The following is a 14,924-nucleotide window of genomic DNA, read 5'->3' on the forward strand; positions in this document are numbered from 1 at the left end:
CTACAGGCCAGCAGATCCTGAAGGAGTGAGTCAAAAGTTGATCTAAAGTAGTGGAAGATTTTTCTTAACAATAACCCTCATGGCTGAATATGAGTTTCCTTTGCATCTTTATACTAGAGTGTCCACAGTGACATCAGTAACATTTTTCTGGAGTTTATAATGCAATTCAGGTGATCAGTATGGGAGGGAAGCCCCACTTCTGGCTGGCAGGTCTGGTCACTGAGCATTTGCTTTGCTGAAGGGCTGGCAAGGGGCATGAAAACATAGAGGATGGGAAACGTGCTTGGTTCAGAAAAGCAGAATTCTGATCCTGGATGCTTTGCCTCCCCTCTTTCCACAGGGCCACTGTGCATACGTACCTTACATCCCCAACTCACTCCTCTGCCTTCTTCCCTGCGCAGCTCTCTCCGAGCTCTGAATGCATTGTACGGAGCAGTGTAAATCAATAGTAACTGCTGACCGCCCACTCGGGGCTCCGTTACGCAATATCGCATACCGTGTACACTGAGACAAAAAGGGAAAAAGCTCACACAGGCTTTACATTCAAAAGCTCTTGCATAATTTTGCTTTTCTACAGCCAAAAAAAAAAAAAAAAAAAGGAAATAACAGATGGGGAGCCTTGCAGCTTTTTTTCCCTTTTCTCAGGCTTTACTGAAGGGAGTTCGTTGAACATCCGTGGTCATTTTCAGTGCCCTGTGCTGCAGATAAGCGAGCCGTACTTGCTCATGCTTTAGAATAAGGCTTTCTTCCATCTTCCAAGATGTGGTGCACTTCTCAGGTAATATGAGAAAAACTATTACAAAACATTTAAGGCTGAATTGGTGATTTGTTTAGCCTCGACAGAAAAAGAAAAACCTCCCTTGAACTGCTCGCTGCATGTTACAAAGCGAAAGAGGGACAAGAAGTACGGGAGGTTGGACTGAATTCTCTTGTGTCTTTTAATATCTTTTTTTTTTCCCTTTCTGAAAAGCAGAATACTCTTGCTGCAATATTTATGTAAAAAGCCAGTTATGTAACTCTCGCCTGCCTTTTGCTTTTGCTACCTCTCTGGACTGTAAGGCTCCACTGTTTTTCCTCCCGACAGATTGCATTAAGACCTGCAAATCCCAATGAAAGGAAGGAGCGACTGGGTGCCTGCAGCGCAGGCTTTAATTTCAAGCCTTTTTAAGGGCTTCAGACTGGAAGACAATGGATCTATTTACGATCTTTTTTTGGCTGCTGGAATTCCTATTGAGTACTTTCCTGTCACAGTGTGCTCTGGAACATCCGTGGCTTCTGCACTTTGCTGTGCTCTCCCCCCTTCTTTCTCCTTTTTTTTCCCCTCCAAACTTCAAATGTATACAATGGAAGTATCAGGTCACTCTTCACTTAACAGCAGCAAGTGCAGAAGCACAGTAAAATCTTATGTTGCTCTAAACTTATTCATTTTTATTGCATTTAAGTGATTGTTAGCCATAGAAATCTAGAAATTCCTTTAATAAGGATGAGTTGGGATATTTTAATTGATTTCAGTCAAATGTAAATGAAAAATATATAACCCTGCTAATTGGATAATTTAAGTAAAAAAAAAAAAAAGAGAGAAGGGAAGGGACTGTACTAAGAACATCTCATACTTTCTGATAACATTTCAGGAGGAAAATGTGCCTATATTGCAACCAATTTATTCATAGCTTAATCCTCTGAGGATCTGACCTGTTTGTGGTTGTGAGTATTGTGTCGGGTTTGTTTTCTTTTGCCCTTTACAAATAGTTCTTGTCTGTGTCCACATTCTTGGACAGATTCTTCCCTAGTGTAATGCTGCTAATTTTGTTGATATTACATCAGGGTGTATAAGGTCGATTAACAAGTTATAGGGCTTGATTCGTGGTTATTTTGAGGGGTTGTCCTGGCAATGTAAAGGAGTCATAAAGTGGGCATAATTTGTGCTCACTTCAGGAATAAGAGATAACATTTAAAGCTGACATCTGTTGATAATGATTCCTGAGACAAATTTTGAATGAAGCAAGGCTTTCTGAAAACAGGAAGTGGAGCATTTTAAGCTGTATCTTACGTATCTTATGTAAGTATGACGTACTGTAAGTATATTGTATAGGCTGCATTTCAGAAAATTGCTGGGCAGTACATAGATCTTCAGAGGGGTGTGAGAAAACCTGCATTCCCTGCTTGGTTCTGAAACCAACTCTTGCTTTAGCTCTGGGCAACTGAAACTTCTGCCTCCATTTCTGTCTCAGTACAAGTCTCTTAGGGATTAATGTAGCTACTTGCTTTATTGTGCCCTACTGAAGTATTCTCAAGTAATTTTACTTATTTTTATAAGGTGGATTTAAGTGCAAAAGCAAAAGGTGTTGAAATAATTTGGAAAGGTTATAAAAGTCATTTACGCTTCTGGTCAGTGTTGCCACAAAGACCAAAATGCAGGCACTAACTGTAAATAAATGCTAGCTGTTGATCAGAGGAAGTCCCTAATTGTCAGAGGATGAATTCTGCCATGTAGGAATACCAGGGCCTTGAAAACTCTGTAGTTGTAAAGGTGGAGCTGGATCAACTTATCAGTTGCATTTTATGACATGGCTGTATAAAGTGGAGGTGAGTAACCTGCCTTATCTTGACAATCCTTTATCCTAATGTCCTTAAGAGCTGTCAGCCCTTTATAAAATGCTTAGAGGATGTGTATGTGAGGAGCATGATTTCAATGTATAACTTCATCAGAAGAATGGTCATGTGTCTTTGAAAGAAAATAGCTTTCTGCCATTCTTCTCAGAGGTTTATTCTGTAAGTTTTTAGTCTGCTCTGATTACAGTGGAAGACTTATTTGAAACAGTTTGCAAAATGTGGTGATTTTTACCAGTAAACAGGTAGAATTCACTCTCCAAGGCATTTCCATGCTTTTCAGATATCAAGAAGTTTCTTTTTATACCACAAGGTTCTTTCTGACTTCCCAAGTCTCAGGTTCCCAGCTTCAATTTGCAGGCTTACACAGACTTGTAACCAGTTACTGTCCTTTCTGGATGGTCCAGTGCATACTTAATTATTTTTGGAGTAATTACTAATTAAACAAGATGAAAAACCATGGCAATGGCTGCTGCTAAAAGTTTAGTCATTTATGTGCAATTGAATAGCAACCAGAATGTGGAACTCTGTTTTCTGCAAAATATAAAATTTGGTTTGTGCTTGTAGTAGAGAGGGTGGCTTGACTTGACCAGACTTGACACATTCAACCTGTGTAGGAAAACACTCCTTCCATAAATTCATAGACAGAATAGGCAAAAATGATGGTTCAAGCAGCTTCTGGAATGGGATGCTAATCTTCAGTTTTACCAAACAGGATTTCATTTCATAACTTAAGAAAACTCTAGTATTTAAACCTAAGCTGTTTGAGTCCTACCACTATATAGATCTGTGCCTTGATTAAAATCAAGGTTGTTATTTTAGAGGAAAGTTTAAACATGAGCGTGATGGGGTTCAAAACAGCAACAACATGAGCTCTACATTAAATTTACTTTGAATTTTCATTATTTTTATTCTCTCACACGTGCTTGGTGTTGAATATATTAGGGGGAAAAAATAGTTAATACGATTTTACTATATCCAGCAATGTCCTGACTTAACTACAACCTCTTTTTTTCTTTTATCTATTACTTTTTTACAAGGTTAACCCCTACTTGTTCTTCAAAATAGAAGTCTGGTGCTTCAGTTTGGATTTTTTACAGTTTTATGTCCTACATTGTTAGCAATTCCCTACTGATACAATCAATACCATCATGTTTTGTTTGGTTTTGTTTGGTTTTTTGTTTTTTTTTTTTTACTCATAGGAGTCCCTCAGAGATGATGCCAGAAAGAATATTTGCAGAGTGGTTGTAACAAATGTGTCAGAGTCTTTTCTCTCATCACAAAACCTGTGTATGCTTGTTTTGCTGTTAAATCTGGTTCAGACAGGTGGGCCCTGGCACCTGCAGGGAGAAATCACTGAAGTCCAGCTACGTGGAGGGGTTCTTAGCATGAGCATAGTTCCTGTGACAGAGACTGGAAAGGTAGACACGTGGATGTGCCTTGCTCTTTTTTCTGGACAGTTGTTCATGTTTTAGATTAGATATTAGGAGTAAATTCTTTACTCAGAGGGTGGTGAGGCTCTGGCACAGACTGCCGATAGAATTTATGGATGCCCCATCCCAGGCAAGGCCAGTTTGGATGGGGCACTGGGAAGCCTGATCAAGTTGAATGTGTCTCTGCCCATGGTAGAGAATTGGGACTTGATAATCTTTAATGTCCCTTCCAATCTAAACCATACTGTGATTCTTTGATTCTATGATTTTCCTTGTTATGAAACACGATTGTTCTGTTAGAACTTCATGCCTTTTCAGAGCTAGCCCAGTGAGAGAATGGACCATGCAGTGTATCATACTTACTTTGGAAAAGGTGTAAATCCTCATTTCAGCCTCTGCTTTCATCCCTAGCAATTATTTTCTGCTAGTGTCTAGGGTAGGGAACGTGGCAAAACTCCTTTCAATTTACAGAATAGGAGACTTTAAAAGCACTCTTTAAGGCTTGACTCTTAGCCCATTAGAGAAATTCTTGCAGGGACAAGATACACCAAGAGTTCACCAGTGTAGGGAGGAGGAAGAGGATTTTTTGTCCCAAAGGTTTTGCTGATTTATTTGGGTTAGATGGACTCACTGCATTAACTGTACTGTGAACAAGAGCAAAATGAACTCTGTAATTTTTGCAATCAAAACAAATAAAAATGTCTTTCATAGAAAGTTTTTGTGGAACGGTGTTTAATAGAGAATGGTGCAAGAAACGTCTCTGCCCATAGATTTGGCTGCATATATTTCTTAAACAATTGTTTTGGTTTAAAGGCTCTATTCAATATCCTGATTGCCTTGTGCATCTTACATCAGTTTTAGAAAAAGATCAAGAAGTTTCAGCCTCGTCTTCTGGGATATGTCTTTTCAGCTTGCAAAGAGTCAATGGCAGCTGAGGCTGGAAATGGTCTGTTCTGCTTGGAGAAAGGGAGGGGCAGGTCCACGATGGCTGTTCGGCCGTTTCTGAGAATCAGCTGCTTTTTCTTTATACTGCAAAGATTAAACAAAGAATGTTAAACATTTCCCAATTTAGCATTTATAATGGAAAGCGGCTGTAGGGCCACAGCTCGCTGCTGCAAGGGCAGGCGTTCATATTTGGAGTTGCTGAAAAAGGCTTTTATTTTCTTTGAAGGCCTCTCCGTTCCTCTTCCAGCCTGGCTGCAGCACTTTGCAGTCAGGTGGAAGCAGCTTTAAATTTGTTACTTTCATTTAAGTAGGAGCTAATTTACTTCTGGAAATGGAAGTTAGAGCAGCCCAGCTATCTGCAAAGTGGAGAAGGAGACACTGTATTCCTTTAACTTTTCAAATGTCTGTGATTTTATTTCACACCAACGGGCAAGCAAAAATTGCCTTCCTTAGCTCCTGTTCGTAATAATATGTAGTATTAATGATCTAACGTCTTAGCTTCAACTCTTCATCTCAGTTTCTAAAAAAAAAATATCTGTTGGCTTTCTTCAGTCATCTTTATAGTTGCATCCAGCTTGGAACCTTTGAAGTAAAACGTTGGAGTTTAATTCTTGAGTGCAGCAGAATGACATTTTTGACCTACTGACAGCACAGCTTTTTCCATAGCATTTCTGTAGTGATTACATGGGGAACTGTGACTTTCTGTTCCTCATAGCAAAGGGAAAGAACTCCCAAGGATAGCTGCAAATGAAAAAGAAACAAAACAAAAAGGGGAGGGGGGAAGGAGGGGGTGGATTTTGACATGTTAGTGTTAAATATGGCTTTCTTGTTTTAGTTATTTGTCATGCTTTCTTCTTTTGCCTTACTTGATTGTCATGCTTTCTTCTTTTGCCTAACTTAAAGGATCTATAGTCGGAACAAATCCCTACCTCAAACTTTCTTAGTTGAAGCTGAGGGGAATTCCAGCTTTATGCAAATACATGTTTTGCTCTCTGCTGGAGTGAAATAAGTGTTAATAAAGTCAGTTTTTAACAAAGCAGCTAAAAATGTCCTTCGTCTCTCAATTGGACAGAATTCAGAAATTCAGCAGTTTTCTTGTCATCACATGTGGACAAAATCTAAACATCTCATATAATTAAAACATTTTCAGAAAAAAAATATTTCTGGTTTCTTTTATAAATTGTAAGCTCTGTAAGAATCAGATATCCATTTTGTGCCTTCTCTAGCCTGTCTGCAAGTAAGTTTTGTCTAAACAAAATAGCCTTGCACTCAGAGCTCACAAACATTTGTGTATTACTTAGGTATCAACATGACTAATTTTATTTCCCTCTTATAATACTTCAAATAGATTCGTAAATATTTGCCCATCTTTCTGTTTCTTAAGAAAAGTTTTTCAAAAAACCTTTTTTTTTTTTTTTTTTTAAAATTAAAAAAAGAAGTCAAAGTGTCAAAGCAATTGCATTTCTTATAGCATGTTGGCATTTTTGGACTGTGCATTTGCTTAAGTACGTGGAGAAAGACAAGACTGAGATAATGTAAGTCATGAAACTAAAGATGAATAATCCATACTTTGTTCTCTCACCATATTCACAATTTATATCCAGATGCAAGTAATAAACCAAAAAAGGAAAAAAAAAAATAGAAAACCTAGTTTGCATGTATTTTTAAAGTGATTAATGAAAAGCAAAGTTCAAATGAGGCCACAAATCCTGGTGGTGCACAATGGGTTGATTTATTTTGTAAATAGACCATGGATAATTAACCATAAAACAAAACTTTTCTTTTTTTTCTTTCTTTTTTTTTTTTTTTTAAACTTGCATAATGACACTGGTTTCTTTTAGTTGCTGTGAGTTACACAGAGGGATAACGACTTATTCACAACTGGTTGCGACTGGTTACAGCCAAGAAAGGAAAAATCCAAGAGCTGTTAGCGGAAAAAGGACGTTAAAACCCTGCTACACTTGTAGTTTTACAGTGACGCATTTGCTAACGGTTACAGAGTGGGTGAAGTTGCCCTTGTAGGATAACATAAAGAGAAGATACATGTGCTCTGATGGTACTTGCTGTGTTATCCCGTGCTTTGGCTTAAAACACATTAGCAAAAGACAGCCCTTGCAGCTGGGCTTGCGGTTGGCAACTTTATATTCACATCTAAATAACATTACTTCATGCTCTGTTATAAGCTTCTGTGATGGCTATATCCTCACTTCTCTGTCAGGGGGGAAGAGTCCTCCAGATATTCAGAATAGTCTGTCTTGCTGCCAAATCCCCTTGTGAGCCAGATAGCGGTGATAGTTTTTCAGATATATGATACAAGAAAACTGCCTGCCCAGTGTCCCCCAGGTTTGCGTCTTCTCATTCTGCAGTCATCCTTGGAAGAGATCTCTCGTGCCCAAGAAGGAGAATATCCAATTTGTTATGTGAGCACATTCACTACCGATCAAAACTACCAACTGGGGTTATAGCATGAAGGATGTAAATAAGCTGGAGCATGAGATGTTCAGATGGCAATATGTCAGCTTTCATTGCAGTTTCTATTAGTTGTCTGTATTCAAGTTTACTTGTCTCTTGCCAGCTTATTAGAACAATGAGAGAATTTCTGTAGGTAATGGTCAACTTGCAAGATATTGAATGCATCGCAAAGGTTCTATGTATGTGAATACCTTAGGCTGCTTTTACACACCATGATGTGCCTTAAAATTCTTTTGTCCATGTATATAATCTTTGAGGTTTGCATGGAGCTGAAATTAGATTGTGCAGTGTTTGTGTGAAAGTCTGCTATGTATAAAACTGAGCTGCATTTCACAGACATTTTAAGGTACTTGAAAAAAGCCCCCTTCATTCACAGCTGTAGCTTGGCTAGGCAGAAGTAGTGAGTAAAAATGCTTTAAATCAACACAGTTTTACATGTGTTGAATCAGTTTATCGTAAGAGTGTTTCAAGGCAGTGTTTGCAAGACTTCTGTGTCTTAAATTGGTCTGTAGGCATTAGTTCTCTTCTGCAAGTAAGGGGTACTTTTTTGTCAGCAAGACACTGTAGATACTAAGGAACAGATCATTAGTGTCAGGCTATCACGTGCTATCCCCATGAGTTTAATGTAGATAACAGGGAAGAAGGATTGCACGTGGAATTTTTAGTCTAGATCCCAGATGCAAGACATGACCTTAAATTGGCTCTTTGAACTTCTAACGAGAGAACTCCTGACTTCCGACTACATTGTTAATACCAGTAACTACAACACATGGGCTGCCACTTCTAATCTTTTTTTAGGATGAAGGGTCAGTTTGAAGTAGCACTTAATTTGAGCAAGAGACTCCTGTTTGTGGGTGGGAGTCGCGCTGCGGGCAACATGAGCATTCTATTTTCAAGTGGCGTTGCAGTGAAGACAAAACCCCAAAAGACAGTTAACTCTACTGTCTTCGGCTTCTGCTCAAGTCTGTCTGGAAAGGAAGACAGTGGGAAAACACTGCTATAATGTTAAGTGGATGCGATTGTCCTGTGGGCTTTCCCTTGAAACTGTTATTTCTCAGATTTTTACTTATGGAAATTCTAGTGACGTATGGAATCTGCTACATACTGTTTATAAGTTTGAACTTGGTTTTATTGACTAACTGAATGCTTTTATTTTGTGAAAGTCTTTTTCTGTGCTCCACATCATGCCAAAGAGGCAGAGGAGTGGTGTTGGCATATCATTGTATGAATAGGTCTGTCATTAAATATTTGAAATAGAAACATCTGAAATAGATCTTGCCTGAGAAGAACAATGGGATAACTAGAGAAAGCCAGTTTTCTCCAAATTCACTTTTGGGGGCTGGAATATTTTGCAAAAGAAAGGGAAAAAAAAGAAAAAGAACTGGGAGATCAGGTATTAGCATGGTGTCTTAAAAACATTGAAGCCTCAGAGCCTTGAAGTGAGACAATGAGGAAGCTGAGGGATGAGAGGGAAGAGGTATGATTAGCAGAGGGAGCTTTTTCTGCTTTCCTTTTTTTCTTTCGTCCCTGTATCTTTAAGATCAACTAGGGAAAAGAGAAGCTGATAATAGGGCAGTGAGAGTCCCTAATTTTGGAAAGGCAATTTGTATAGGAAATGGGAGGGTTTTTTTTACCATAATGTTGACCTAAGCCCAAGGACCATCCACTGCTTGTGCTGAAGATGCTGAAGGATGAAGTTGTGTTTGGGCATTTTGTGTTTTCTCTGGTCTCTAGATTTTGTGGTTCTGTTTTGCGGAGGCGAAGAGTGAGCAAGTCAGTCGTATTCCTCAGGCAGGGCTGCAGAACTCTGAAATCTTGCTGCTAGGAAGGGGTTACAGGCAGCCTGAGCTGAAGAAACATGCAGGATGAAGGAGAACACATTCAATTCATTTCAGACTGTGGAAGCTGTCAGCCCATGGACCCAATGTGCCAGAGGTACATTCAGTAGTCCACTTGATGTGGGACAGGGAAAGCTCTCTCAGAGTTGTGACAGAAGTAATTGCAGCTCAGGCATTTGAGCAAGCCTTTGTATTTCTCTCATATGGTAATGACCTGTTTGAAAGGATCTACAATCCAAACTCTCTGTTTTTCCCCCTACTCTCTTCCCATGTAGCGCTCCCCGATCTAATATTTGAAATAAAAAAACAGGAGAGCTAATCCCAGCAGTTCTCCCTGAGACTTTCCCCATCTTTGCTTTGTGAAGTGTGACATCAGTATTTCAGGAGGTAAGTTCAAGTTCAAGTCAGAAAGTGCTTTCATAGGGGACTAAGCAGTACTGTTATTTGAATCCTTGAATTTCTGCTCCAAGCACTGCATTTAGCAATAAACTTTATAACAAACAAATTATTTGGTTCTTAATGAGATTCTGTTCATGTCACAAAAAGCCCTTCACTGAACAGCACAGGGGGCAACCACTTCTCAAAAGCATCTCAACACTGAAAAGTATCCAGGGGTTGCCAATCACTGAGAATGATGTCATCATTTCAGGCCAAGCTGTACTTCAGCTCTCTACTGGTATTCCTGAGGGACTACTTTATATGTTGGGGCTCTTGCTGCTGCCTGGTTGAGGGGAAATCCCTGAATTCCACCTGCTTTAGGCCAAGATTTATCTTGCAGCTTCAGTCAAGCTTGCATGGCTTTGTGGTATTTTCCGTTCTATTCATTTGGAAATGCATGAGCACTGAGCAAGAATTGTAGTGGCTGAAGAAAAAGGAATTCCTGGGTACTAAATATCATCTTAATTTCAATTATTCTTGTATTTCTCTGTACATCAGACTTAAAAATACAAGACCAGAAACAACTAACATTCTCCTTCTCACTCACAATTCTTCTGTAAGACTCCCTGTGACTATATGTGCTTCTTAATCCTGGTCGGAACTGGTTTTGATATTTTCCCAAGTGGCAGTAGTAATTAAGGGTACCTGACCCAACAAGATTTGTGCTAGCAGTTACGTAAATGATTGTCTGAGAAAGCCTCTTGCTTTTCATACATCAGTAAGCTCTGCTGGTCTAAGGAGTACACAAGAACAATATACAAGCCAGATTATTAATAATAGTTAGATTGTCACTGATATGCCGATGGAATTTTAAAGTCATTACAAGCTTCTGAGGTGCACTAAAGAGTACTGAAGGACAGGACTAGAATCAGTGAAAATATCTGATGGAATTCTCTTCTGAGGGAAATACTTACATACTTGTTGATAAATAAAAAATAAAAACAAAAAGTAAGGAAGAAAGAAATGAATACTTCCAGGACTCAATTTATTTTCATTATCTGTATTTCCAGATAAAGCTTTTTTACATTACTGGAACAGAAATGCTTGTTTCAAACTTTTCTTTCAAAAAGGTATTCCATGTTCTCATATAAAATTCAAATGAAAACTGAAAGCAACAATCAAAACAGAATTATTTTGTCAAAATAAAACATTCGATTGATTGAAATGATTTTTATTTTTTATTTTTGATTTTTGATTCATGGGCAACTTTACAATATGCTGTTTAATTCAGCTGTGAAACAAAAGCAGATTTCAAAGGCTGTAGCTATCCTGTAAAGCAGAAGTGTTGGGTTATGCTTAGACAAGAAATTCACCAGAATTCTGTTAAACCTGTTTAAAAATAAAAGCAGAAATCTGCAATGCCTCTCATTCTTTTAAGACAGCAAAGTTTATTAGATGTATGAAGGCCCTTAGGCTTTGCAAAGGTCATGCATTGATGTCATTCAGAGCAATGGACTTCAAGTACACCCCGTATTCTTGAGGTGTTTTTAATGTTGATTTGACTTCCTATGGATGTTCATAAAATTACAATAACAATCCCATGGATTATGTGAGATTCTGTTATGGGACTTGCTGTGCAACAGTTGATCAGAATACGTCTCTTCAGTTATATGTAGGATCCCCTTGGAAATATATTGTCTTTCAGTCCATAAACAGGGAAGCTTTTATTACGTTATCAGCTCTACTGGCTTCCTTGAGTGGTTGAGTGGTTGTGAATTTCAATTTTCAAATTTTGGATGTATGACTTGGTTAAGTTGCTTGCAAAATCAATGTGTTTTCCTGTACATCCCACTTTCTCATGTAAGATCAGTATACTTAAACGCTACTGTTCTTGAACAGCGCCACAATATATGACGTGCCTCCGAAGCATATTCCGTTAGGCTATGTTTTTGACTAATCTGAAATTCTTCAGAACTGGCCTAAATCCAGCTCAGTGGGAGCGCTCTACAAAAGAACAACATGAGTTTAAAGGGGATATTTTTGACTGAGCTTAGGGCTGAGGGTAACGATTAAAAGAGATGCACATATTTAAGGATTGTTCTGTTGCTGGAAAGACTATCGCACATGGAATGTGAAGCACCTGACCTTGTCACAACATTGTGAGGACTGCTGTTTTTTGAACAAGGGCAAGCGTGATAGCCCACTCACTCAGTACCTCTGTTATTCTGGTGTGGCTTCTTTAAATTTGGCTAGGTGCAATATCCTATTCTTAAGTTTTTGTTTCTGTTTTTTGGACCTGTTTAGGGATATTTTGTCATTCAGAACTGTGGGAATACAAGAAAGACTATTCAGAGCAGAAGCTGTGGAGCAAGATAAACAGCACAGAACACCTGCTTTTAAATAAATATATGTTCTAAGGACAGCAGTGTAGTTTGTTCAGTATTTCTCAGTCACCAACCAGAGACAAGACAGGCAGGAATATGTGCTTTGTCTAACAGCTGTCTCCTGTAATCATTGGCTATTTTTTAATGCAACAAAGCATGTAACATGCTGTATCAGTAAGCACTGAATTTAGTGTTAAGAAAGCTGATTTAGCCTATGGAACATGTTTTGCACTGGTCTTGGACGTGAAGAGCTGGAATATTGAGTGTAAAGGCTTTTAAAAGTGTAGAAACAAAAGCTCCACCACTCCAAAGATCTACAGATGATTTGTTTATCTACCTATTTATTTATTTATTTATTTATTTAAGTTTATGTTGCATTTCTTGCATGCTGGTAGAGCACTGCACATCAAAAAGATAATAATGCAAGCATTAAAATATCCCAAGCCAACAGAAAGCATCTGTAGGTCTTGCTTAGCTGATTAATGTTGTTGGGTTGGTTCTTTTTAGCTTAACATACCATTAACGCTTTGCAAACTTATATATATGTGTTGAGGGTTGGCCAAGAGTTCCCTTATAATGGTTACGTTTGATTTCTGCAGTGCCTGAGTGTTTACAGACATTTAAGAGGACAGGAAAAATACACAAGAAACTGTTAGTGCAGGATCTCATCTACCAACTTTAGTCACAGGAGAATGTAGTGTGCTATAAACAGGATGTAAAGAAATATTTATAAAGGTACTTGGTGAAATCCTGGGATGCAATTGAAGTGTTTGTTAGCTGTTGTCCTAGGATTGATGGCCTATGTCCCTTTGTTGTACTGCTCTCTTTAATAAATAACACAGCAGACTCAGAGGTATGATTTAACTGGAAAGATTTGTATCATTAAAAACTTGTAACAGATGTAGAGAGAAAGCTATTCTGCCTCCCCTTCTTTTTTGGTGCCTTTTCTTCCCCCCACTGTGATAACTGAATGCTGACACATCTCTCTAAGCCTCCTCTTCTAGCCTGCTATTTACTTGCCAGTCTGACTTCAGACAGTCACTTCTGTAGTGTACAGGACAGAATACTTAGGGGTATGGACAAGGATGTGTAGTCACTTGAATACATCCTCTCTTGGAGTGAGAGTCTGGAGATTTCCTGATGTGCTCATGTACTCTTTCCATCCTGTCTAGAGGTATGCTTTTTCTGGACAATTGAGATTGTGAGTGAGCATTAATCTGAGGGAGTTCCCAACTGGAGGGTGTTGCCAACACTGTTGCCAGAGCCTTGCTAAGGAGACTGGCTTCCTTTCAGAATCAAATCTTTAGGTTTGTACAGTCTTTTAGAAGTCTTGACAGTCTGAAGTCACTAGAGATTCTATTTCTCATGGCATTGCTTCCAGTGGTAGTTCTAGGCAAGAAGGATAGATTTTTCCCAGTGTGGCTCCCACAAAACAGTTAGCAGTACAGTAAACATGGAATTGATTTAACTTGTCTCTGCTGTGTAACTCAGGTTCATTTTGGATTCCCTTTCCAGATCCAACTGTTTTGCAGCACTATAGTATGAAAAATGTCTGATTTCTATGTTGCAGACAATAAATTGTACAGTATGTTCTTAAATTCTTTCTTCTATAGCTGTTTGTAGAGCATCTTCATTTCCATAGCCTTCTACTATTCAGCATGAAATCAATTTAGGATTAGGATCCTTTGGTAAGAAGTCCTTCGGTCATTGTTTTATATGAGAACTTAGGATTCTTATGCTTCAGCGTTCAAATATAGATATGAGACTACTGTATTTATGGAGAAATCTTGATTCAGATTTGCTGTTAGGTGGGGCACATAAGAGATCGTGAAATATCCTTAAAGCTGAAACAGCGGGAAGCTGCTTACCTCATGATATAATAAGATAAAGTCATGAAAAAACTCATGTTTGCAAGTTCAGCAATAGAGCTGAATGAATTATTATCAAAAATTAATTTGGTTGCCATATATAACATTATTGTCCAACCAAATAAACACAGATTGATCAGTCTCTGATTCAGGAATCACTGGAGTTTATTTGATGACTACCTTCAACATTTGTATTCTATGGACTGTCTGTCAGTGGAGGTGGAAGAGAGGTGGCTGTGGGTTTAATGCTATTTAGCAAAAGCCTATTCTGCAGTTTTCCTCTCTGGCATCTATCTTGTCAATTTAGGAGTCTATAGTTTTTATGAAGGAGGCTAAAGAGTTTAACATTCATACAACAAAAGTCAACATTTAGCATACAGAAGATTTCTTACAGATTCACTGTGGCAAGGGATTGGAGCTTGATGATCCTTGAGGTCCCTTCCAACCCAAACCATTCTATGCTTCTACGATTCATGAATTCTCATGCATCCTTCGCATTACATTTATATTATTAACCCTATGATTGAAATGGTGGAAATAAACAAACAAAAAGGTTGGAGCAGGCTTAGCGCTGTGTGAGTGAGGTGGGGAACTGGGTGTTCCATGAGTGCATTGTCTTAGAAGACTAGAATGAAGCTCAGTGCCCATGTAAGCAGAAACATGTCAGAAGCAGCTGCAGTATTTGGAAAGGCAGTGTGGCACCTGTTCACTTCCCAGCCATCATGTAGTAGAAGGGTGACAGACTGCAGACCTCTGTTACTATGTTTGCTTACCTATCTCTGTTCCAAAGAGGTTTGGAATAGGTACTGAAGTGCATATGGCAGTCATTGTTTTTGACTATACTTCAGTATGTCCTACTGACTTTAAAGAGCCTGAATTCCGCCCTCTGTAAGTCAACCAACATACACAAAGAACTCTCAGTTAAAGGGCTGGGAGCAAAACTTAGTTCCTACTTTCCTGCCTATTAATTCAGTACATATCTAATTTGAAATCTGT

The 14,924-nt window shown here is 38.6% G+C and overlaps 1 protein-coding gene across 7 annotated transcripts in view; it reads left to right on the plus strand.

Moving 5' to 3' along the window:
- The window catches only part of ZBTB20 (zinc finger and BTB domain containing 20), a 447,669-nt gene that overhangs the window by 202,338 nt on the left and 230,407 nt on the right, over positions 1 to 14,924 (plus strand). The window contains exon 1 of one of the 7 annotated variants that reach the window (XM_032447503.1): positions 606 to 778. The exons of the other annotated variants lie outside the window; for them this stretch is intronic. The gene's annotated coding sequence lies outside the window, so the exon portion shown is untranslated. Of the gene's footprint in view, positions 1 to 605; positions 779 to 14,924 lie in introns of those variants that run through there. 7 annotated transcript variants of the gene reach the window in all.

This window comes from Coturnix japonica, chromosome 1 (assembly GCF_001577835.2).
Source record: "Coturnix japonica isolate 7356 chromosome 1, Coturnix japonica 2.1, whole genome shotgun sequence".
NCBI lineage: Eukaryota > Metazoa > Chordata > Aves > Galliformes > Phasianidae > Coturnix > Coturnix japonica.